This window comes from Mesoplodon mirus (assembly GCF_964341445.2).
Source record: "Mesoplodon mirus genome assembly, chromosome: 16".
In the NCBI taxonomy this organism is placed as follows: Eukaryota; Metazoa; Chordata; class Mammalia; order Artiodactyla; family Ziphiidae; genus Mesoplodon; species Mesoplodon mirus.
In genome coordinates, this window is record NC_138992.1 from 77,420,078 (window position 1) to 77,443,160 (window position 23,083).

At 56.7% G+C, this 23,083-nt stretch overlaps 1 long non-coding RNA gene across 2 annotated transcripts; it reads right to left on the reverse strand.

The window, feature by feature from the left end:
- Positions 1–15,244: 15,244 nt before the first annotated feature.
- Positions 15,245–21,276, reverse strand: LOC309791933. Of its 2 annotated transcripts, XR_014291584.1 has the most exons (3): positions 21,198–21,276; positions 17,395–17,907; positions 15,245–15,588 (listed from the first exon to the last, which is right to left on the reverse strand). It is a non-coding gene; the product is annotated as an uncharacterized lncRNA (long non-coding RNA). The 2 variants fall into 2 exon arrangements; XR_014291585.1 differs by having other exon boundaries at positions 15,245–17,907.
- Positions 21,277–23,083: the final 1,807 nt, after the last annotated feature.

Below are 23,083 nucleotides of genomic sequence, written 5' to 3' on the forward strand. Positions count from 1 at the left end.
AGGAGAGAAGCAGAGTTGCATCACAGGAGACCCAGTGGCGGCGAGGCCCACCTTGTAGCGGGCTCCCGTGCACACGTAGCGGCCTGGGACTTTGAACCAAATCCCAGCTGTGCGTGCTTAGGTATCGTTCACATGCTTGGACAGCCGCCTCACCAAGAATCCCGAATGGTGTTACACAGTCATTAAATAATAGCAACGAGGCTTCACATAATAAAGGAATTAAGGTGATCTGAAGGAATAATCAGCCCACACAGTTGACTACAGCTCTAAGCAGAAGGATTGCAAAGTAGGTGAAATCCACCAGTAAGTGCCCCGGGTACAATGTAGATTCTCAACAAATGTGGTGCCTGACTTACTTATGAAGTAAACAAGACCTACACCTTAGTCCATGCACTGGATCATCAATTCTCACTGATTTTTCATGAGTCAGTGTGTATGTATTTACACGTCAGAGCTAATATCATAGTAAAGTTCAATTGCTTCGGTGTTTAACTTTTACGACCTTCCAAGTGATAGCAGGCTGCCCGCTTCCTACTTAAGACCCGGGGCTGTACCCCACAATTCAGCTCTGCAGCACGTACTGCTGCCTGTCAGGTACATGCAGCAGGTGTGAGGGATAAAAATAAACAAAACAATCCCTGTTCCTGTTCGCAGGAAAGACAAACATGCTAAAATACTTTGTGCTGTAATGATGAAGGTAAGCTCACAATCTCTGGAAACTCAGACGGGGGTTACTTGACTTAACCTAGAAAGATAAGCAATTTAGGCCAAAGTAAATAAATAAATAGAGGATGGGAGTGTGTTTCGAGCAGAGGGGGTACCGAGAACGGAAGTGTCAAAGGAGGAGGTGGCCGACGTGCCCAGCCTGATGGACGCAGCTCTGTCCAGCAGAATCTCACGTGAGCCACAACACAAACCACGGGTGTAACCTAAGCTTTCCAGTAGCCACACTAAAAGGCTACAACAAAATAGGTGAAATCAGCTTTAAATGTTATTCACCCCATGTATCTTAAATATTACCATTTCAACATGTAACCAATATAAAAATTACAAATGAGGCATTTTACCATCTTTACACCCACAGAGCATCTCTGTTTGGATCAGCCATGTGTCAGGGTTCCGCAGTTGCCATGGCTGGGGGTCTGCACTGGACAGAGAGCTCCAGGGCCACAAGCTTGGGGGGCAGAAGGGAGTGTCAAAGAGGCTGGAGAAGTGAACAGTCTCGTGAGCGAGTCACGGGAAACAGGGGGAGTACGAGTGGGTGAGGTGCTTGATTTGAAAGAGGCTGGAATCAGGGCCAAAGAGAAGGAGAAAGAGCTGGGAAGACACAAACCCTGAGGCCAAAACGTCTGCAGGAGTTTGGTGGATCCAGTGTGGGGAGAACAGCTAAGGAGCCCGGCGGCACACGGTGGGAACCTGGATCTCAGGAGGCTGCAGGAGACGGGGGTGGGAGTTGGACAGGCCAGCAGGAGCTCCCATTCTGCTCGGTACGATACAGCTGGTCACCCACAGCCACACTTATACACAAGCACGTGTACGTGGGTCACTGCAGACAACTCTCCCTGCTCTGGGGGCAGAGGGGTTAGAAGCAGAGGTTCCCCAGTGGCCCCAGACCTCAGCCTTAAATGCCATCTCCAGGACAGGATCAGGGCTCTCTAGAGAGACGGCTGAGTCTACGACTCTGCAGGGCACCGGGGGTGGCTCAGTGACCAGACTGTGCGAGATCCACATGGACAGGAGATGCCAGGGGATACGGTGAAACCTGATCTTGCTTTTGGAACAACCTAGGAGCCCCCGGAAACTTCTCTGCTCAGTGGACATTCTAAAGAGCCCACTGGTGGCAAAAGCCTTTCGCCTATGAGACTCTGGGCCCTTCCGTCCATCGCTGCCAGCAGACCCCACCTGGAGGCTTCACCACCGGTCAGAGTGAGTGGGCGGCCCTCGGTCTCCACCCCAGACCTCTCCACTCCGCCTCGCGGGCTCTAAACTGCACCTTCTTATAATATCACCTTTCAACACCTGTGAAGTTAGAATGTGCCATGTTTGATAAGATCTGAGTCAGAGTTACTGTAAATTACATTCCAGGGGTGTGATTAATAAAATCGAATAAAGTCCATGGAGAAGGAGAGGAGGCAGTAGACAAAGCATCAAGCATTTGCCTGGGGATCATGAAGCCGGGGGGAAGGGGGGTGGAGCTGGAGGCAGCTATGCGGGAGGGGGGAGGACAGGGTCTATGCCATCCCTCCCTCCCCCCTCCCCCCATGTCCTCCCCGGGCTCCCACAGACGCCCACAGACGCCTGTCGCCAAGGCCTGGCCCCCCTCAGTGCCCAGAGCCCTGCTTGCTGTGCTGTCCACGCCCCTTCCCTCCCCGCAGTCCTCACCCATCACGTGGCACACGTGTGCACACTCACACACATGCATACACATGAGCACATGTACACACACACGGACACATATACACACACATGCATACACACGAGCACACGTGCACATACATGGACATATACACACACATGCACACTCGTGTGCACTCATGCATACACACGAACACACGTGCACACATGCATGGACACATGCACACTCGTATGCACACAAGCATATGCAGGAGCACACGTGCACACATGTATAGACACATATATGCACATGCACACAGGCATGCACACGTGCACAGGAGCACACACACAGGGCTGGCGCCCAGTTTCAAACGCGGGTCTTCCCTTGTCAGCACTTCACCCCAGTGGGGAACAAGCTCCAGATGTAAACCCCTGCTCACAAAGTGGACTGGGGCCAGGGGGGCTTCTCCTGGGCTCTCTGGACTGCGTCCTGACTGCTGGGGGGCAGAGGAGACAGACACTGCCTGCCTCCCCCCCGGACCCACTGGTGGCGGTGTGGACCCTGCAGCCCACGCCAGCCACCACCACATGGCCATGTGGGGCCTGGTCCTGGGGGCCCAGGAGCCGGTTCCTCAGAGGCCTCGGGCTCCAGCCGACTAGCCACGGGAGCCGCCTGCTGCAGCCGGTGAGCAGGTGGGCACGTGGGCTTCTGGGGGGCGTTCGCCATCCCTTCTAGAAAGGCCAGGTGCCGTCCCGGGGCCAGGCTGGCGTAGGACCGCGTGCGCGGATGCTCGTCAGGGAACAGACGCTAACGGAGCAGAATCAGCAAGAACGAACGTGCTGAGCTGCCGGGCAGAGCACGAACGGGGGCCCCGGGGGCTCGGAGCAGTGCTCCCAGGAGGCGGCTCCTGGGGACACGAAGGGCCGGGCAGAGCAGGGCCGTCGGGGGCCGAGGTGGACCAGCTGATGCTCCAGGGAAGGAAACGGGCGTGCGGTTGGGCAGGGAAGCGGGGGCTGTGCCAAGCTCGGAAGCCAGGACAAAGGCCACCAAGGAGGCCGAGGGCCGTCAGGAAACGTGGGCCGACTGCGGGGTCTGTGATCAGGGAGGTTTTCGGAAGGTCCCTCTGCAGGGTGCGGACGTGAGGTGTGGATGCCGGAGGGAAGCAGGGAGACCCCGGGGCGGGGGCGGGGGCCGGCCAGGCCCGGCCCGGCGGGGTGAGCCCGCGGACAGCAGGGGACGGGCGGTGAGGACGCGCGGGGGGACCGGCAGGGAGAGGAAACGGGTCGGTCAGCGTCTGGGCGCACAGGGCGGGGACGGAAGGGCTCACTGCTGCCCTATTGTCTCTGCTCGAGTGGACTGAGTGGGTGGTGGTCTCATTTCCTGAAATGGGAATTCCGGGGGTGGGGGAACCACCTCTGCAATTCCCGTCAGGTGTCCTGGTGGACACGCCAAGAGCGCAGGCGGGCTGTGGGTGGGCTCTGAGGACGGCCGGGGACGAACGGGGGCTTCTAGGTGACGCCTGGCTGGGCCCCTCTACGTAGTGGGCACGTGAGCCAGGCCGGGAACGCAGGGTAGGCAGAGGCAGCGCGGGACAGCCAGGCCTGAGATGCTGCCCTGGGGTCTCCAGGGAGCCAGCCCGGCGCCTGGAAGAGGAGACCGTGGGCGAGCAGCCCCCAAGAACCGGGTGGGCCCAGCAGACTGCCGTCCGTAGAGGCGTCCTTCATGGGCGGTGGAGCCCCTGCCACCGAGGCTGTTTCCCCCGGCCGCCCCGCAGTCTCCACCCCCAGGGCGGCTCCTGGACGGTCGCGGCGAACTCTTCCGACCAGGCCTCCCCTCTGCCCCGAGGAGGCTCTGAGACCCAGGGCTGCTCCGCGCCTTTGGAGCGTGAATTAAGCTGCATCGTCACAGCCCCGAGGTGCCCGGACACCCTTCAGGATGTGGCCGAGGCCCTGAAATCCCGTATAGCCTGCAAATCCACATTCACAGGTGCATCTTCTGGGAGGAGGGGCCAGAGTTTCAGCGGAATTAGGAGACGTTCTTCTCGAGCTGCGTCTCAGTCATTGGCTGTAACTGACCTATTTCTCCCACGTCGGCCATAAGCACCGGGGGTGGGGGCAGCCTGTGTGAGCCACGTGACCCCCGTGCCTGCCCCAGGCGCGATGCAGGCCTGAACGGACGGCGACATCTTTCTCCTGGGGTCTCGCTGCGCCCGCACCCCTGGCTCCTCTCAGGCGTGAACTCCTGGGGGCTTTGGTCCAGCTTCTGTGTCTCCAGCTAACGCTGAAGGTGTTGCCAACGTCCCCCCAGAACTGACTCTGAAAAGCCCCCCAGGCCCCGCCCGTCCCCAGAAGTCTCAACACACAACCTACGACGTCCAGGCGCTGCCCTCGCCTGAGAAAACCGTCCTCCGGCCTCTGCCTGGACCCTGTTCAGAGTCGCCTGGTCCTTCCCTCTGGTCCTGGCACCATGTGGATCTGTTCTGTCCAGAGCCGTGCCGGGCGCCTGCCGTGGTTTATGCTGTTGGGCACCGTGGCCAAAGAGACAAGACCTCTCCCCGGTGGGACTGAACTTCCAGTGGGACCGACAGCACACGCAGTCAGGGCGTGTATGCGGCCCGTTAGGACAGATGGGAGGTGCCGTGCAGGAACGACGCGGAGGCACCGATGGCTCCCGGCATCACGTCGCAACTCCTCGGGCGGCACGCACGCCAGCGTCTGGTCCGGACCTTCGCACGAACGCGCTCAGGTGTCCTCGGGTCAGCCCTGAGACCCTGACCCCGACCGAGACCCTGTCAGATCTGATGCAGTGGACGCACAGAGGTGGGCGCCTGCCGGGAACACGGGGCTCTGGGGACGGGCTGCGGGAGGGTGACTGTGCCGGCAGCCGGGACCCCAGCGTGGACACCCACTCGCTCACGGGGCCACGGCTGGCTGCCCACCCCTGGCTGCTTTCTAGGAAAGAAAACCAAACAAGGTGGTAGTGGGTGGGTGATGAGCTGATGACACCAGAAGGATGGTCTTTAACGTCCTGGTGAGCTGCTCCCGGGTGTTTAAGTCACCTCTGAAAAGAGAGAAAACAAGGCACACCCCTCCCAGAGTGACTGGTGCTACGGGAACCTGACACCCGCGGAGCAGTAATTTCAGGACAGCAGCCAGTGGGTGGGGGGTGACAAAGGCTCAGGCTCATCTGGAGGACGTGGTGCTCTTTTCTGAGATCGTCCGCAGCTGGAGCACAAACTAAGACGTGCACACTGTGAAAAAATGTAACTGCTACTCCCCTGAGATTTAAAGGATGAGATGCTTGAAATATATTTTTAGGAAGAAAAAAGAACTGGAAAGACAGCCCGTGTGGGACACTGTCCTGAGCAGGTGCGGCCGAGCGCCGGGCAGGAGACGGACCCACGTGAGGTACCAGCGCCCTCCCAGGCCAGGGATTTACTAAAGTGAGGTCAGAGGTCACTGCCGGGTGCCGACCTCCACTGCATATCTGTGCACTTGCCTGTGTGGACGGGGAGGGATGGAAGAGAAGTGGGCCTGGAGCAGGGCCAGAGAGCGTGCGCGCAGCTGAGATTCACAGCGCGGCTTCCACAACCACCGCGGACGCACGAGAGCTGGAGGGCCTGCGTTCCTACCGTCTGGGGTCCCAACGCCCCCACGGAGGTGAGCGACGCACGGCCTTTCCCCAGAAGCCACGTGGCAGACGAGCCCTTCTAACCACATCCATCCTCGGTCAACTGGTCGTCTCGCCTGTGACCACAGGAAGAAATGGCTGAATACAGGCCGTGGCTTCTCACTGGGAAGGTGGACGTCGAATGGTGTAAAACAGCGAGGCATTAAAAGCACGAACACCTCAGCCTGAGCAGCGGACTATCTGCTGCGTAAGAACAGGTCACTTCGCGCTTTCTGTCTCCGGACACTGAACTGCGTGTCCAGCCCCAGGGAGTGACACTCACCTCGGGCTCTGCATCCAGCCAGCCGGCAGCCTGGGGTCCTCAGAGAAGCCGGGCTCATCCGCAGGGCTTCTCCGAGTGCCCAGCCCCCACGGGCGCAGGGGTGGCTCGACCCGGGGCCAATGGTGCGGCACAGGGTGGCCACACGCTACTCTGAGGGAGAGGAGAAATGCCCCGAAGGCATAAAGGGCGGCCTTGGGAACTCCACATGGGCAGGGACGGCAGATCCAGCCCCTGGGTGCCCGGCAGACGCTGACGCCCGGACCTCTGCCCCCGAGACGGGCTGGCCCACCAGCCCAGCCCAGCCCTGGAGGCTGAATTCAAGGCGAAATCCACTCTCCCCTCTGTTCACTCAGGAAGAGCATAGCCTCAATACCAGCCCGTGTCGTGTTCCCGCCAGGTGTCCCCACGGCTACGGGAAGAGCTGAGCAAGGAGAGGCCGGCCACCGGCTGTGAAATCACTCCCACCACTGTGATCGGACCCCCAACTGCATTTCTGCCATTTGGGGCTTTTCCACAACCTCTGGCCACCTCCCATCTGGCCATCAACATGCCTTGGGAAGGACAGGCTGGTCGTCACAGCATCCCTGTCCTTGAAGGCTTCAGGACCACCAGGCAGAAAATATTCGGATGGTTCAAACTCTCCCTCTCCCAGGAGAAATTCAATTTGACCCTCGGGGGCACCGAATGGGAAGCAACAATGATTTCTGACACAGGGAGTGTCTTGCAAAGTGGAAATCAAATCCACTTGTTCACGGCAGACGGATATTCAGGAAGACACCAAGCACATAAACCACAGCAGCGGTCAGGCTCCCTCAGCACACGTGCCCCAGCAGCTCCAGGACGGAGACAGCCTGCCCCCCATCAGCAGTTCCCAAACTTAGCCAGGCCTGTGAGCCATGCTGAGGGCTGGTCTCCTGGTCAGCTTCTCCCAGCCAAGTTCAATGTGGAGCCTTAGTTATGTCCACTCATGTGGACAACGTGAGTCTTCTCTACGGAGGCTACAAATGGTCCATTAGCATGAAGTAAGGTTCGTAACTCACAACCCTCAGACCCTGACCTCCTGCACCCCAGGAGGCCCCCCAGTGCCAAGGCAGGGGACTCAGTAAACGCAAGCCCACAGGCAACAGGGTAGCATCTTAACCCCCTGCCTATGTGAACCAAAATATGCCAACAGGAAAATGCAGAAAACAGATCTGCCGCGTCCTTGAACAATGTTTCAGTTTTCTCACGCCACGGCTGTTATTTTCTCCAAACTCATTCTTATGTGAGGGGAAACGAATGTAACTCTCCCCACGTGCCTTCATGGTATGTTTTAAAGAACTTTCCACGGGGACAGTCATCAAACATCCCGACCCAGGCCTGATGCTCCCAAAACTCCTGTCCTACAGTCTTGTTGATGTCCCTTTACCTGTGCAGACAAAGACTGTTGCCTGCCCTTCCGGTAAACACCACGCGTTGCCTGCCGTCGGGCCCCCAAAGGTGCGTGAATTCCCGAGGGGAATCCAGGATGGAGAAAAACAGGAAGCATTCTGTGCTCTGGATACTGGCCCTAGAAAGTGAAGATGCACATCTCAAGAATAATTCCAATGAGCCCAGACTCTTGCACCTTCCCCTACCTAGAAAAGCACTAAAATCCTTAACCGGGGATGTCTGTTTTCAGTGATATGCAGATATCTTTTGCTGTTTGACTAGATTTCTTTCACCAAAGACTCCTCTACATCCTGGTTCCTCCCTGACCTCTTTGGAGCTGTCCCTCCCACCTACTGAGAGGCTGCTTCCCAAGCTTATGTCCTCAGGAAGGTCCCCGAATAAAACACAGCTCAAACTTGCAGGTTGTGCGTTCTCTTCAGTGGACACCTGAGAAGCAAATGTGTGTCCACAGTGGTCCCAAACCCCCTCTCATCCAACTGGAGTCGGTAGGTAACAAGTTGGATATTTCTGTGAAAGTCTCAGACAGCTGCAGGGTGTGTACAGGGCAATAGCCTCATGTGAAAGTGTCCCTGTGGCTCTACCGGGTGGCTGGGACAACCTGCCTTGCTGGCTGAGCACAGGCAGCAGTGGGCTCCCAGCCCCCTCGCCCAGGAGGCGGGAGGGAGACCCACCGAAGGGGCTTCGAGCAAGGAGACCCCAGGGGCCAGGAGAAGAGCAGCCTGCTTTGGTTTTCGGTCGCCCAGGGCGATGGTGGGAAGAGATCGGGTTAGAGCAGTAAGAGCGGCAACGCCTTACGGTGCTTGTTACTTCATTGGGAAAACCTCGTCTTTTGTTTTCTTTTAAGGACTATCGTCCAACAGGTTAAATTTGTTGAGCTAAACGATCTCCTAAAAAGTTTAATGCCTTGACTGTTTGGTGGCCATAGTCTTCTTCCTCTGCGGCCTTTCCCCCAAGGTTAGTCTCAAATACAGAAACGCCCTCCTGCTTTCTTCCTGGTTGTCCTTCCGCTCCAACTCACCCAAGTACACGGCCAGGCCCCGTTCCTGTTCTCAGCAAAGCACACGGCCACCTCTGCCAGATTTCCTGCAGCTGGCTTCCCTCAGAGCATGTGCTCCAGTTTCCCTACTTGAAAGGTGTCCCAGAAAGGCTTGTCTCATCCCGTTCCCAGAGGGAGCCCAGAATCCCCAGAGACGACAGATAACAGCTGGTCCAGAAACCGTCGTCCAAACTTTTGAGGCCACAACCGTCAAACTGCAAGAACCGAATCAAGGGAGGCTGAGCAACTTTCCCGAGCTGCTCCGGACAAAGACACACTGGGAAGACGGGAGGGATGTGGCTGAGGGCGCAGCGGCCTTGGCCGCTTCGGGCACGCTTGCCGCCCCTGCGATATCATAATCATTTCCATCTTGGTAACCGCTGCCATATCACAACGTTATGACTTCATGGGAGGCTGGGCCAGATGAGAAGCAGAGCCGTGAGCAGAGAATGCTTGTTAAAGCAAAACTATTCTCAATCATGGAAAGAGGGATTTGGGAAACTAATCTGGCCAAGAACTTTTTTTTTAATGTTCTCCGCGTTAGAACCGTGTCCAGGCTCAGCGCTGACACACCCGGGACAGTCGGGGATAAAAGAGTCTCCAAGAGACCGTGTGAAGAGCAGCATGGGGGGTTAGCTGCCGCCTTGTCCTCCAGGACAGGGTCCTAAATTCCTCCCACGCAGGAGGGACCCATTCTCTTACGATCTGGAAATAACGGGTATTTATTCTCCTGAGGCCACATCTCAGGGTGGAAAGTAGCTAATTTCTACCGATGAACACTAACAGACCGTTTACTCACCTCTGTGCAGAAGTCAGGGGTGAGAGTGCCCAGCGTGCAGGGCGGCGTGGAAAGGCCACGTGGGTGTGCTCCGCCGCCACCAAACCGCGAAGCGAGGGGAGGATGGTCCCCGCTGCCCGTGTCCCGGCTTGGGGACGGGAGGGTCCCTCGCAAGCACTGGCCTGTGGCTGCCAAAAGCTGCCCATCGTAATGCGGGTCAGGGCAGAGGTACCTGCCCCAAACCGATGAGGAAAAACGCAAAGAGTCCTTGGAACTGAGGCCGTGCAGCATCCGAAGAGCAGAACCCCACCCTCCAGGCCTTCCTTCCCATCCTCTCAACACAACAGACTAACAGGGAAGCAAGAATCGAGGTTGAAACCATTTCCAAGAAAAGCAGTCCCCTGAGGGGGGGCCCGGGAACCCTCTCGGGAGGAGGACGCAGTGGGGATGCCGCGGGCAGCAGCGGGTCGTGCAGGAAGCACCTCCTGTGAGTGGGAAGGAAAGCGTGCGGTCAGCATGGGGGCAGGAGGGGAGAGGAAGCAGCTCTGAACCGTGTCCTGAGACACAATGTGCTCCACGCTGACCCACCAAACGGCTCCAGGAAAAGTATTTTGACTTTCATATCCTTTCGGCAGACAAAGAGCTCTGTGTATCAGTATATATTTAAGTAGCTGTGCTTTCAGGACAGCTACTGAGAGATGACCCTGGTCCTAAAGCAGGAGGGGGCTGATCCTGATGCCGGGTGAACACCAGCCACCCAGCAGCGCCTGCACAGCGAACCCCACCAGTGGATCCAAAAGGCAAGTCCCGGCTGGCATCATAGGGATGGAAGGCTTCCCTGGACTCTCCTTAAGCTGCCCAGGTCTGGCTCACCCCCACCTGCTCCAGCTCTGTGACTCAGAAAGTGACTCCATGTCACCTGTGAAATGAGAATGATGCTGACACTCACCTCGTGGTCTGAGCAGCAGTGAGGGTCATCCCATCTGAATGCCACCATCAGGGCAGAGAAGGATGCTTTGCCTCAGGTGTGACTATAAAATAATATAATAATAAAACAATACGACCCTTTTGTTACAAATATAGCAGAACCCAAAAGGCCATGTCCCCAACGTTTTACTATTTCAAATTGATACATTTCAAACTTTTGAGCCACAGGAAAGATAGGAACTATTTTCTCGGGTGATAACTTGATTCTGTCACACTGAGGGCACTCTGAAGACAGCGCCAGCTCAGAGCAGTCAGAAATAAGAGCCTCTTCAGCCACCGGCTCTCCCCGTGGGCTCTGGGAGCGCAGGCCAACTGTCCGCAGGTGACACCGGGGCCGGGTGTCTCGGCAGCTGGAAGAGAAGCTGAGAGCCACGCGCTCACGGGGCCGCTCACTGTGAGGGCGGCTCTTCAGGTAGACCCTCCTGGACAGGTTCCCCGCTCCTCCCGTAGTGCCCTGGGGGCCCCGTCCACATTTATTCAGGAATTTTAAAGGATTTCTTTTTTCAATCCTAGAAAGCTTCTGTCCACATGAAAACTGGTACATGAATGTTTACAGAGGCTTTCTTTGTCATAGCCCAAAACAGGAGCAAACTCAGGTGTCCTTCAGCAGATGAGTGGTTGCCGAAAAGGTGCTCCATCCAGACTGCGGAAGGCGCTCAGACTAAAAGGATGCGCAGATCCAGACAAGGAGGACGGGCCTCACGGAATTACGCTCAGTGAGGACACGTCCCATACATGTCGTATAACATACAGACACGGAAAAGAGATGGTCGTTGCCAGGGGTAGGGGTGGCGGTGACCCCAAAGGGAAGCCCAGGGATCCTGGTGATGGGATAAACAGAGATAAACAAACCCTGGTGATGGGTACATCAGTAGCTGCACAAACTCAGTATTTAGGTTGTGACGTGGAGTTGTGGGTCCATAGTGTCACGGGGTGTTACCCTGGGGAGGCGGGGTAAAAGGGGCACGGGTTTTCTGCCTTTTATCTCACAACTGCACGTGACTCTTTAATCATCCCAAAATAAAAGGTTTAAAAACATATTCTTTGTGGAAAAATCTGTGACCCAGAACTCATGCCCACGTGATGGCCCAGCTTCCTATGGGGCTTGCCGGCCTCTCTGTTTTGGTGAAAATCACCTATTCATTTTTATCAGTAAAGAGCGTCCGAGTGCAGGGGGAAGAGCCAGGCCAGTCCAGCTCCACTGGTGCCAGGTCGCTCCCGAGGCAGCGCTCCCGACCCCAGGCCCTCGCTTTGTCCCCGTGCGTGTGGCTGGTCGTCCCGCTCACGCCCTACCTCCCCGGCTGCTGGGAAGACCTCGGCGGTGGGCTGTCCTGTGTGCATGTGTGTGTCACGTTTACGTGATGAGAAAACTTCCCACCTTACTGAGACTGCTAAGATACTTTTGGGTTTCAAGTAAAGCTATTTTTATGAACAGAAGAGTTACGTTATAAGTTACTCGTATGTAACTTCATTCCATAGTAGTTTGGGGGCTACCGGAATATTACTGCATGTAGTAGGTGCTCGATGACTGGACAGTTGAAGTCAGTTGGACTGATGTCTGATTGCAGATGCCTGAGCAAAGGCAGGACGCACACCTACCAGTCCGTCTACCTGTCCTTAAAACTATTCCATGGTGAGAGTGGTACCTCCAGCCCCACCCCTCCCCAAACCCCAGATCCACGCACCCCATTCCTACTAAGCTCTCACTGGGGCCCTGACGCAGCCTACTGGGAACGGCCCATCCCCCAGCCTCGCCCTGGTCACCCTGGTTTCTCCAATCTCATCGTCCACAACGACTCCATCGGCAAAGTCTGCCGGCTACATCTTCCAGAAACATCCATGGTCAAGTACCTTGCCATCTCCAGCAACAGCCCCCATGCACAACGCCACTGTGCCCTCCTGGACCCTCGCAGCAGCCTCTCGGGGGCTGAGTCAGGCCCAGCGTGTCCGGGTTCCTCATAGCCGTGGCCCCTGCTCTCTCCGCAGACCCCAGCGTGACCAAGAGCCAGCGCGGATACTCGGACTAAGCCCAGCCTTGGAAAGCACCACTCCTCGAGGTCACCCGCTTGGTGCCCAGGGGCCCTGAGCCCATGTGAGTAGCCACTAGGCTGTCCTGCTGAGTGATGAGAGACCTCGGTTCAGGCCCATGCCCAGGGAGGAGCCGGGCCCATCCCAGTAGCTCGCACGCCGCAGTCACACACACAGGGCGGCCGGGCGGCTGGGCAGGCGGGGCCCAGGCCGCTGACTGCCGGGGCCTGCGGGCAGCCCGAGAGCTGGCCTGGCCTCCTCCCTTCTCTGCAAACAGCATCCAGGCCTCCCCCAAACCCCGTGGGCCGACAGGCAGCTCCTGGCCTCCGCCTCACATTCTGTGGCTGAAAAGCAGAAGGAAAACTCTGCAGGATCTGAGCTAACTCTGCACAGGACATGTGGGGCATGGGGTCGCCTGCCGAGAGTGGAAGGATGGCGGTGGGGCCACGCCCTCCCCGTGCGGGATGGGTGTGGTCCGGGGGTGGCCCTGCCTGCCTACCCTCCGCCTCCCAAGCCTTCGCTGCCTATGACCGACACGGGCAAGTTAACACAGAGACACGTGGTGAGGAATTTAGGTGTAAAAGCCAATGACTGGACACCAGCACACGTGTCTGTGGTCACGAGGACGTGTCCCTTACTCCACGTGTGATCAGTCCCGCCTCCTGCCGTGTCTTCCAGCCAACACACCCGCCCCCAACAGGGCGTGAGACGTGGTCTCCAGAGGAGCTGAAGTAGCCGGCATCGGGGGGCGGGCTCCACGCACAGGACCCGTCTGGGGGTCAACGCTGACACAGCCCCCCCCGGACAGGTACCTGGAGGGGAGCGGCAGGGCAGGGGCTCTGGGGGGGTCCTGGAACCCCCGTACCTCCTGCCCCTGCCTGGTGGTGCCCCCAGGGATTAGATGAGGCTGTTCGGGTGACGTGCTGGAAGCGCAGGAAGCCCTCAGTCGGTCCCCGCTGCTCTCGTTGTCATCGGAGATGGCAGGACCCCCGCCCCACCCCCATTCCCTGTGCCCGGACACTCCCCGCGGGGTCAGAAATCAGGGCGGCAGCACACAGGCAGGACAGGCTCACACAGGGAGGCAGATGCCTGGACGGTCCCCCCCACGGGACAGGCGCCAACGCCGTCCCTCCGGACCCTCTGGGCATGTGGTCATCACCGGGCTGATCAGGGTGAGTGGGCAGGGGTCCGTCCCCATGTCCAGGAGCACAGGGTGCGCAGGAGATGGAGGGGGTGGGTCCTGGCAAAGACAACCATACCTGCTCTCAGACACAGAGTCAGGCCCAAGTTGCTGTGTGACCTTGGGCAGAACGCCTGACCCTCCTGAGCTCTCCTGCGGGTGGAGAGCAGCCCTGTAATAAAGACCAGACGCAAGCGGGCCTCCTCCACCTGCAGGAGGCATCCGGACACCCACGTCCCTGCCCTCTGCTCCCTCTGCTTCAACAGCGATGTTTTGGGAACCTCTCCACTGGCCACAAGTTTATATAACCTCTCATCTGCCAATTCTAGCAGAGAAAAATGCTTGAGGTTTTACAGAACAGTTATGTTCACATAAAAACAACATCAAATCCTGCACTGTAATATGTGAAATAAATCCAATTTTCATCACTAATGATAATAGAAGGAAACACCATTGGGAAGAGGGCTGTTCCCTTCCTATAACCGTCAGTAGCCCAGTGATCGTCAGAGGGACCAAGTGCAGAGAAGCTCCGAGGAGGATCAGGCAAGGTCACCTTTGTGGCTGCCTTCCTCATTAGTTACAGGTACTGAAGGTGAGTCTGGTTCTGGACGTCACTCACTCTTGCTCCCCATTCCTACAAGGCTCACCCACTGATGCACTCCCCCCGCCCAAGATGATCCGAGTGGCCGTGGGACCAGCGCCCGTGTGTACACTTGGACGCATGGCGAGCACACGGGCTGACCCAGCTAGAGCCTGGGGTCGGCTGGTGAAAGATCGGGGCCGTGACAGCAGGAAGTCCTCTGACGGGGACAGACACAGGAGCCTGCGGGCGGCTCTTCACCCGACCTCAGGGCCAGGGTTCTTGAAATGGGTGACAGACCCGACCCAAAGTGGTAGCAAAAGTAGAAAGAGTATTTTGAGCAGAGAAACAGCGAACAGAGCCGTCGGAGTGAAGGAGAGCGTTCCTGCAAACACACGAGTGCGAGGGCTGCGGTGGCCACAGGGTCAGGCGGGCAGTCAGGAAATGGTCCAGGAAGGCACGCAAAGGCCTCTGGACCTTACCTCCTTGAGAGTGATGGAGACGCACCAACACGTGTGTCAGGGGAAACTGCAGCGTACGGGCCCGGAAACAAGGGGGTGGGGGGGTGACCAAGGAGGGGGAGCCTCCCAAGGTTCCAGGAGGTCAGGGTCGGGGAGGGGGGCAGCTCCAGCTGCTCAACAGACCCCGGGGCTCGGCGACTTGGCACAGTCTGAGTCGGCGTCCTGCTCATACCCCGCCTGTGGCAGACACCCCTGAGGAGCAGCCACCCTCCATGTGGCCACTCGGGTTGCTGTGTCCCCTCCATCCAGCCCAGGGGCCGAAAGCGTGGGCGAGCCCACATTCCTCCTGCCTGCATCCCACGAGCTGGAATCAGTCACATGGCCCAGGAGGTGAGAGGACCGTCTGCTGTACTTCGTGATGAAAAGGGCACCCATAACAGTCTCTGCTACAAGGACTGAAAGAAGGATCCTTCTGATTTAGCCGCAAAAGATGTTTATTGACTGTACCGCTCAGCTATCGCTGCCTGACAAGCCACCCCAAAACGTGGTGCTTTCAAAAGGCAACAAGTCACATTTGTCGCGGGTGTACAGAGTGGCTGGAACACTGCTGACGTGGGCAGAGCTCAGCTGACTCAACTTGGGCTCCTAATCGGTCGTCACTGCCGGTCGGCTGAGGGGCCCCTGGGCCGGGCAGGCTCGGCGCAGCTCCACGTAGCCTCCTGTGCTCCGGTGGGTCAGCCTGGCCTTTTCTTCACGGCAAAGGCAGGGTCCCAAGACAGAGAGCGGATGCACACAAGACCCCTGAGGGCTGGGCCTGGAACTGGGACATTGCACACATTCTATTAGACCAAAGCAAGTCACTGGACAGCCCAGACACAGACAGTGGGGACACAGATCCACCGTTCAGTGGGAAAACTAGAGTCACGTGGCAAACAATGCAGCCACCTTCTCGGGGAGGGCAGGGAACTGGAGCGGTTTCTCCCAAAGGGACTGTGGCTTGTGAGAGAGGCGGGCTCTGAGCAGACGCCCACCCAACTCCAGAAGTTCAAACACACATAATCTAAGCCATGATTGGCCTGATAAAGGAGGGGTAGGGAAAACAGACTGGAAATGCACGAGGATGCTGGGAGCCTGCCTGCGGCCCCAAGGAGGGCACCAGACCAGGGGAATCGCTGGGCCGGTCGCGGCCTCGCTGGTTCCCACAGAGATGCGTCCAGCGTTTCCCCAGGAGATTGGACGTGGCCTTTGTTCTCTGAGCAGCCCCCCTACGTGCTGGCCCATCCCTGCCCTGCGAGACCCACTCTCTGGGCCGGAGCAGTGAGCAGGGAAGTGCAGACAGTACTATCCGTGACCACTGACGCAAATCTCCACCAGGGTTGTTCAAAATATCCCCAACTGGATGACTGGGGCTCGGGGTGGGGGTGTCAGTCCTTCTGTTCTTGCCCACCCCCCCTCCCTCCTCCAGCAAGACTCAGCCAGTCCGGGGACAGCACCCGTATCCCCGTGGATGTGCTGTGCAGGCTTCTGCTCATGGGGGGATGTCCAAAACCGCCGACCCGAGGGAGGCCCTGGGCTCCAAGAAAAACCCAGCCCACAGCCTCCAGGCTACCTCACCTCCGGGCGAGGTCCCTCTTTTCCCGGGAGCTGCCGCACCCTGACCGTCCTCACTGTGGGCAACTCCCTGAGCTCTGAGCCGTCCACCCCTGATGCACTGAGGAAGTTAGAACTTATGGGATCCCCCCTACCATGCGCTCCACAAAGCTTGGCTTTCAGCAAATTAAGTTGCCAAATAAAATTTGGATATGACTGTCAAAAACAAGAAGTCTTCTCGTTCAGGGCCTGCTCTTTTCCTGCAGAATCTAAAGCAGCGTCTTCTAAGGTTGTAAGGCTTGTAGATGTGACAATACATCTGGGAAACTCGTCCGGTTACAAAACCCCTGGTGCAACCCCACGACGAGCAGTGGGCCTGACTCTGCTTCCAAAGAAAGTAGCATCCGTGACTGTGTTTCAGCTCCTTTGTTGGGGCAGGGGGTTATTACTTGAATGCACGGCCCCTCCAGGACACCCAGCCTTCCCCTGCTGCTTTTGCTGTAAGATGCTCCCCAGTTTCTATTACCTGACCCTCCATCCGTTTGTCCCTGGAGCACATAGATATACCCAGTAAATGCCTGCGGTTCCCCAGGTCACGTGCTGGGACCCCAACAGGTGGTGCAGACACACAGACGTGACGTGGACCCTCCGGAAGGGCAGACAAGGAGACACACTGGTCATTGTGTCAGCATCTTCACACGGCTCTGCTGCACCTGCTGTAACCACTGGCACCCCCCTCTCGTCTGGGGTGTCCCTGGCGCTCAGTGCCAGCCAGGCCCCGACCACCCTTACACGAGCCCTCGGACGTCTTCATCAGCATCACAAGCAAGTCTAAGGGGGCTGCACGGCCGGCACGGCGATGACCCAGGCCACGTCCAGTCCATCCGGGCAGAGGCCCGGTCACTGCTTCACACCCCAGCCGAGGAACGAACGCACGACTTACGGAACATGTGCCTTAAAATCATCCTCCGTCAAATGATCTCAAGGCTAACCAGCCCCTAGAGACCACGCAGGACATACAGGGAACAGGACCCACCTTTCTCCCTGCAACGTCTCTGGGAAAATGCGACAGGCCCAGAACGTGGTCCAGGTTCTAGACAGAAGCTTGGTCGCAGCTTTAGAAGTTTAGTCCCCACTGCTCACCTGCGCGTCTGGGGAAGAGAGTTCGCTTCAGAGCCACTTCCCTCTGCAGATCCAGCAGATACTTGAAAACCAGCTAATTCTAGAGGAGAAAACTGCAAAAACTCTCTTTCTTAAATGCTTCCTTGGACCAAATATTCAAGGGAAGTGTTATCGTAAGAATGTATTATAAATTTCAAGAAACAATCAAATCAAAAAAAATAACTCTCTAGAATATATGTCCGGGTTTCATTTTGTTTGTTTGTTTTTCATTTTGGCAGGAAAAAAGACGTCTCTTTCAGAACTGAGATCAGGGTGAAGGCAAGCAGTGCAAGAAGATGTAGCCAGGAGGGCGGCTGGCAGACGCATCTGTGCAGCAGGAATGACTCGGACTCCCAAAGGACTCAGACGGGAAGGACAGACGACCACGCTTCGAAACGAAAATAAACGCTTTAACGAAGAGGGCGCTTGGTGTTCCTAATTACAAGCAGGAAGATGGTTTTAAGGCACCATTTGAATAACTGTTGTTTGGAGAAGATTCCGGACAAGGAAAGGCCGCAGTGCAGGGGGTGTCGGCTGCTGGCTGGGTGACCAGGCTCTCATGCTGAGAAGCCGCATTTATTTCTATCAAAAAGAGCAAAACGATTTACAGAAATGTTATTAATTTTCAAAATCCACCCTGAGAGGGCAGAGGAAGCAGAAAGGAGCATCGCGGTGGCCATGGGCAGCCCACCTCCTCCAGTCTCTGAGAAGGTGTTTCTCCCCAGGTACACGCAAGCGTCGTGAAGAATTTACAAAGGGTCCTGCATGAAGTTAGTTAGATCTGGCTTGGGTTTTTATGTTTGGTTGGTTGGTTTTGTTTGTTTGTTTGTTTGTTTTGGTTGGGGTGGGTGTTTTGTTTTGTTTTAATAAAGTTGAACAAATATAGGCACTTAAAGTGTAAATGTATTTCTTGGGAAGAATTGTAACCAGGTCAATTTACATCTCTATGATCCCCAGGTCAGAAAATTGCAGAGATACGGGATGATTTCTGAGGAAAAAACTGGCAAAATTTCCAATTTATGTCTTTTACCCTAAAAATGACGATTATGTTGCATGTTGGGGTGAGGGCAGTGCTGTGTTTTTTCATCTATAGGTAAAGTTTCAAAAACTAATGTAGATTAAGTGGGTCTGAGTGTGATTAAATTTATGAATACAGAGAAAAATATGGAGTTTTATTAACTGTGGAAGGAATGTGGGTCCTTAGCTGCCCAGCCAGTTCACAAAGACCAAGGAGATCGGCTTACAGGGGTTAAATAAACACAGTATTTTATATTATAGTTCAAATGAATCCACTTGCAGCAAGACTCAGAGTCTAAAATTGGCTTATGAGATCGGCCGTCTCCAGGGCCTTATGGAGCCTGCCCGGAGATGCAGCCCTTGGGCAGCAGGGCACTCCGCTCAGGGCCTCACGGGATGGTCTTTTCACATCGTGGGACAGTGCACGTCCTACAGCGGTTCCGAAGCAGGGCGTGCGAAAGAACACGCTTATGCAAAGGAGACAGCGCAGGGAGAGTGGATGGCGGGGGCGGTCTGCAGGTGGAGAGGAGAGGGGGCCTGGGACGGTCTGCAGGCGGAGAGGAGAGGGGGCCTGGGACGGTCTGCAGGTGGAGAGGAGAGGGGGCCTGGGACAGTCTGCAGGCGGAAAGGAGAGGGGGCCTGGGTGTGGGATGACACCGCCTCCAGGGTGGATCGATTTTCAGAGATCTTAGCGAACGCCCTCGGGGCCCGGGATCCAGGGAGACCAAGCGATTCTGTGCTGCAGAACCAGGCCCTGAGGCCAGAGGAGAGGCCACGTCTCCTGGTGCCAGCTGCTCGGCAGAGCCCCCCAGCCGGGACCTCCCCTCCTCAAGGCCGTCTGGCCAACCAGGAGCTTGTTAATTGTGCCAGTGACTGGCTTGCCAGCAGCTCCCACACATGAATGTTTCAGGAGTTAGAGACCCAGCTGAGAGTGAAAAGAGCATCCACTCAGAGCCGGGAATCACATTTCAAAACTGCGGGGCAAAGAGCGAGAAAAAAACGTGTTTCTTGAGTGAAGAGGAAGAGACTCATTCATCTCGCGAGGCCCAGACTCCAGCCTGAATCGACTCCCGGACTCGAAGCTCCCAACAGGGGGCCTGCCAGGGTCGCCCCGTTAAAGAACGGCCCCCTGCACTTTGAGCATCTCTTAGTTTTTCCGCGGCAAAATTGCACACCGCTTAAACTTCCTGTGGTTAAAAAGTGCTTTTCAAGAACGTGTTTCTGAAATTAAAAAATGACCTGAGACTGTGCAACGTTTTTCTCACGAGGACCAGAAAGGCCCGATGCTCTGCGTCCACGATGGGCTGGTTCCGAGCTCCCAGTGAGGGGCGGGCTGGGGGCAGGGGGGCTGCAAACAGCCGCTGGCGGGCTCCCAGCCCCACCCCCCGCCCCGGGCTCCCTCCCCCACCCAGGCCTCCCTACCCACCCTGGCCCCCGCACACCCCAGCACCCCTCTCCCCAACCCCTGGCGGGCGGCTCCCGCCGGGACCCAGGCCTCCCGGCCGCCCTCCCTCCCTGGGCCGTTCCCGCCTGCCTGTCATCTTGCTCTAATTGTTTCCAGATCCGTGTGGGAGGTCAGGCCCGGGAGTGCTGCTCCGTGTGCCAAGTTTATAAACAGAGCACAGCTTCCAGATGGCCGCAGGCTCCAGCCTGGCTAGCAGGTTGATTGGGAACAGAGTAACAACAGGTGGAGCGCAGACAATGAGTTCCTTGACACTTACTAACTCGCTTTACTTTTCTTCCCTCGCAGCGCTCAGCCCCATCTGCCACAGTCCCCGACAGATTTCCAAAATGCTCAGATGGACAAGGCGGGGGTGGAATGCAAAGAAAACACGGCATTTCCCTAATGAGGGCGGGGGCCGGGGGAGGAGAGGGCGGGGCAGGCTCCCTGGGCATCAGAGCCGGCTGGGCCCACGGGAGGAGGGGCTTGGAGGGGTGCCCGCCCCCCCCCCGTTCTGTCTCTAGCCCACAGCAGTGCTAAGGGGGCAGCTCGTCTTAGCAAGTGTTCTGGGAAATGCCTCATGATTCTCTGGAAGAGGATGGACCACACAATCCAACCCCATTACACCGCTCAAGGATCCAATAGGAGGGGCTGGGCTGGAGTCCGAATCCGTCCAAGTGAACAAAGTCTGCCCTGGGAGACCCTTCGGCCACAGAACAGTCTCTGTCCCGGGTGGAGAGGCCAGCCGGGGGCTGGGGTGAAATGGGGTTTCAGTAAAGACGCCTCAGGTGCCTTTGCTCAGATGAGCTCACCCCACAGGCCCTGCAGTGGCTCCCACGAGGGGACGGGCTCCGAGTTGCAGGGTCCCCAGGCTGACCCAGAGCCCCTGAGGGTGGCAAGGCCGAGCCCGTGAATTCCCAGTTAGAATCCAGGCTGGCTCAGGCGGGAACCCTCCCGGGTTTAAATCCCTGACCTACAGAGAGCGCCTGTGAAAATAAAGCATATAAATATCAAAAGCACGTCTTTAAGTGTCTGAGTTAAGACTGGGTTATCTTCTGCGAGTCTTTGGATCTGACTTTCTACTTATAAAATGTAACCCGACTCTGCGCTTTGAAGATGCGGGATCTGGGACCAGGACCTAGCAGTTTATCTGAACTGACAGGACGCGGGTGCCCAGGGGTCCATCCACCCGCCCAGGCCCCGGCCCAGGCCCGACTCACCGGAAGGCCCTGCAGAGCTGCAGTGTAACATTCCGCTCCGCAGGAAAATGCAGGGAATCTAAAGAGAGGGGCCTGGATAATTTGGTCTTTATAAGGAAAGAATACAAACTCGTGTGTCTTTAATTACCTTCGCTAGTTTTCCACACGGCAGTCACTGACTGATGCTTTAGCCACAAGGCTGCAAGCATTATAGAAGGAATTCTTAAGAAAACAAATCATGCTTTAAACGAAAGAGCAAGCAAATGAGTTAGAGGGAATGAACTCCTGACTGGGAGGGTGAACGGGGCAGGGGGAGGGGAGAGGGGAGGAGTGGGGAGTGGGGAGGAGGGGGAGGGTGAACGGGGCGGGGGGGGGGAGAGGAGGGGGAGGGGAGAAGAGGGGAGGGGCAGGCGGGGCTGAGGACCAGCCGCACCCCAGCCTCACAGTCTCTGGTGAAGTCGGCCCCTTGGGAGGGTGTGACTCCAGAGCAGCTTCCAGGGCGTCGCTGGGCAGGTCCCCGAGAGACAGGTGCCCCGAGTGTAAACACAGCAGCCCCCTGCCCCATACTCAGGAGTATCAGAAAGCACGGGGTCCGTCACAGCTAGAGCATCCCGGCACATCGTCACCGGGAGCAGGCTCTGCCCCAGACACAAAGCGCCAGCAGCCAGAGAGAATTCCCCCGACACAGCACGGTTCACCCCAGCACCTGGTGAGCTTACCCTGCGACTTGAGGCAGTCACGTGGCATCCTCCAAGGGGACCACCCTCTTTATAGGCAGAAATTTTCCACTTGTGCTCTGAGGCCAGGCGTGGAATTGTGTTCCCAACCACAAAGCACCGAGACCCACCATCGTGGCTCCCCCTGAATTCACCAGAACAGGGCATACAACTCTTCCTGCAAATTGCAAGTACCAGGCTAAACTGAAAGCTACTTTCATAGTTTAAAATCTCAACGTGGTCTCTAGATGGTTAGCAGAGAGTGGAATGTGTTCTCTCCGTCTACACAATCATAAATATGAAGCAAAAAAAAAAAAAAAAAAAGAGCTAGTGATAACATTAGAAAGTGGCACGGCGTTTCCCAATTTCACAGACAAATGAAAACAGTTAACGTGTTAGGATCAGGAGTGTCACACCGCATGTGCGAGCTGGCTTTTCCCACGTGCCGGCGTGACTCTGAGCTTCACTTGAGGCCAAAGTGCGGAACCTAAAACACAGGAAAAGAACTATCTCCTTCAGAGAACTTTATTTTTCAAACTGGAATTTACTGCTCCTTTTCAAACGTAGACCAGAATATTTCAGCAAACACAATGTGTTTGTCATTTTTATATGCTGGTGTTTCTTAGGCAGAATAGCGAGGCTGTAAAGCAGGCCTGCCGAGGCCTGAGCGTGCAGAGGGGCTTTAAGTCACAGCGCTTACTAGCAGCGCTGCCCTCTAGGGAGCTCGCTCGGATGCTTCCTGAGATGAAACTCAGGCAGAAGTTAGCCAGTTAACCAGCCAAGCGCCTCTTTATGCAACGTTTGAAACACTTCTAACCAGAATTAAGGGATTTTTTTTCCCCTTAAACTTGGCAAGCAACTGAAAAGACCAGTGTGGAGGAGGTGAGAAATGCCATTTCCAAGTCCTGAAGCCAAGTCAGCTGCCCGCGGTGACTTAACCCAAATTCCCGCACAATGGAGCGTTTGTCAGCCCCCAGCTTAGACGTGAGGATGCAGTCAGGGCTGTGAAGTGTGGGTGATAAGCACATCCTTTCCACTACGTTTGGTCCTGAGCGTTCACCCCTCCACGCCACCCCTCCCTCTGCTTTGCCAAAAGCCTGTCCCGCTGTGCAGTTATGCCGTGTCCTCCCAGACAGAAGTCACCGGCCGCACCCACCTGGCCGCCTCTCGGGCTGCCGGGGCGCCAGCCCC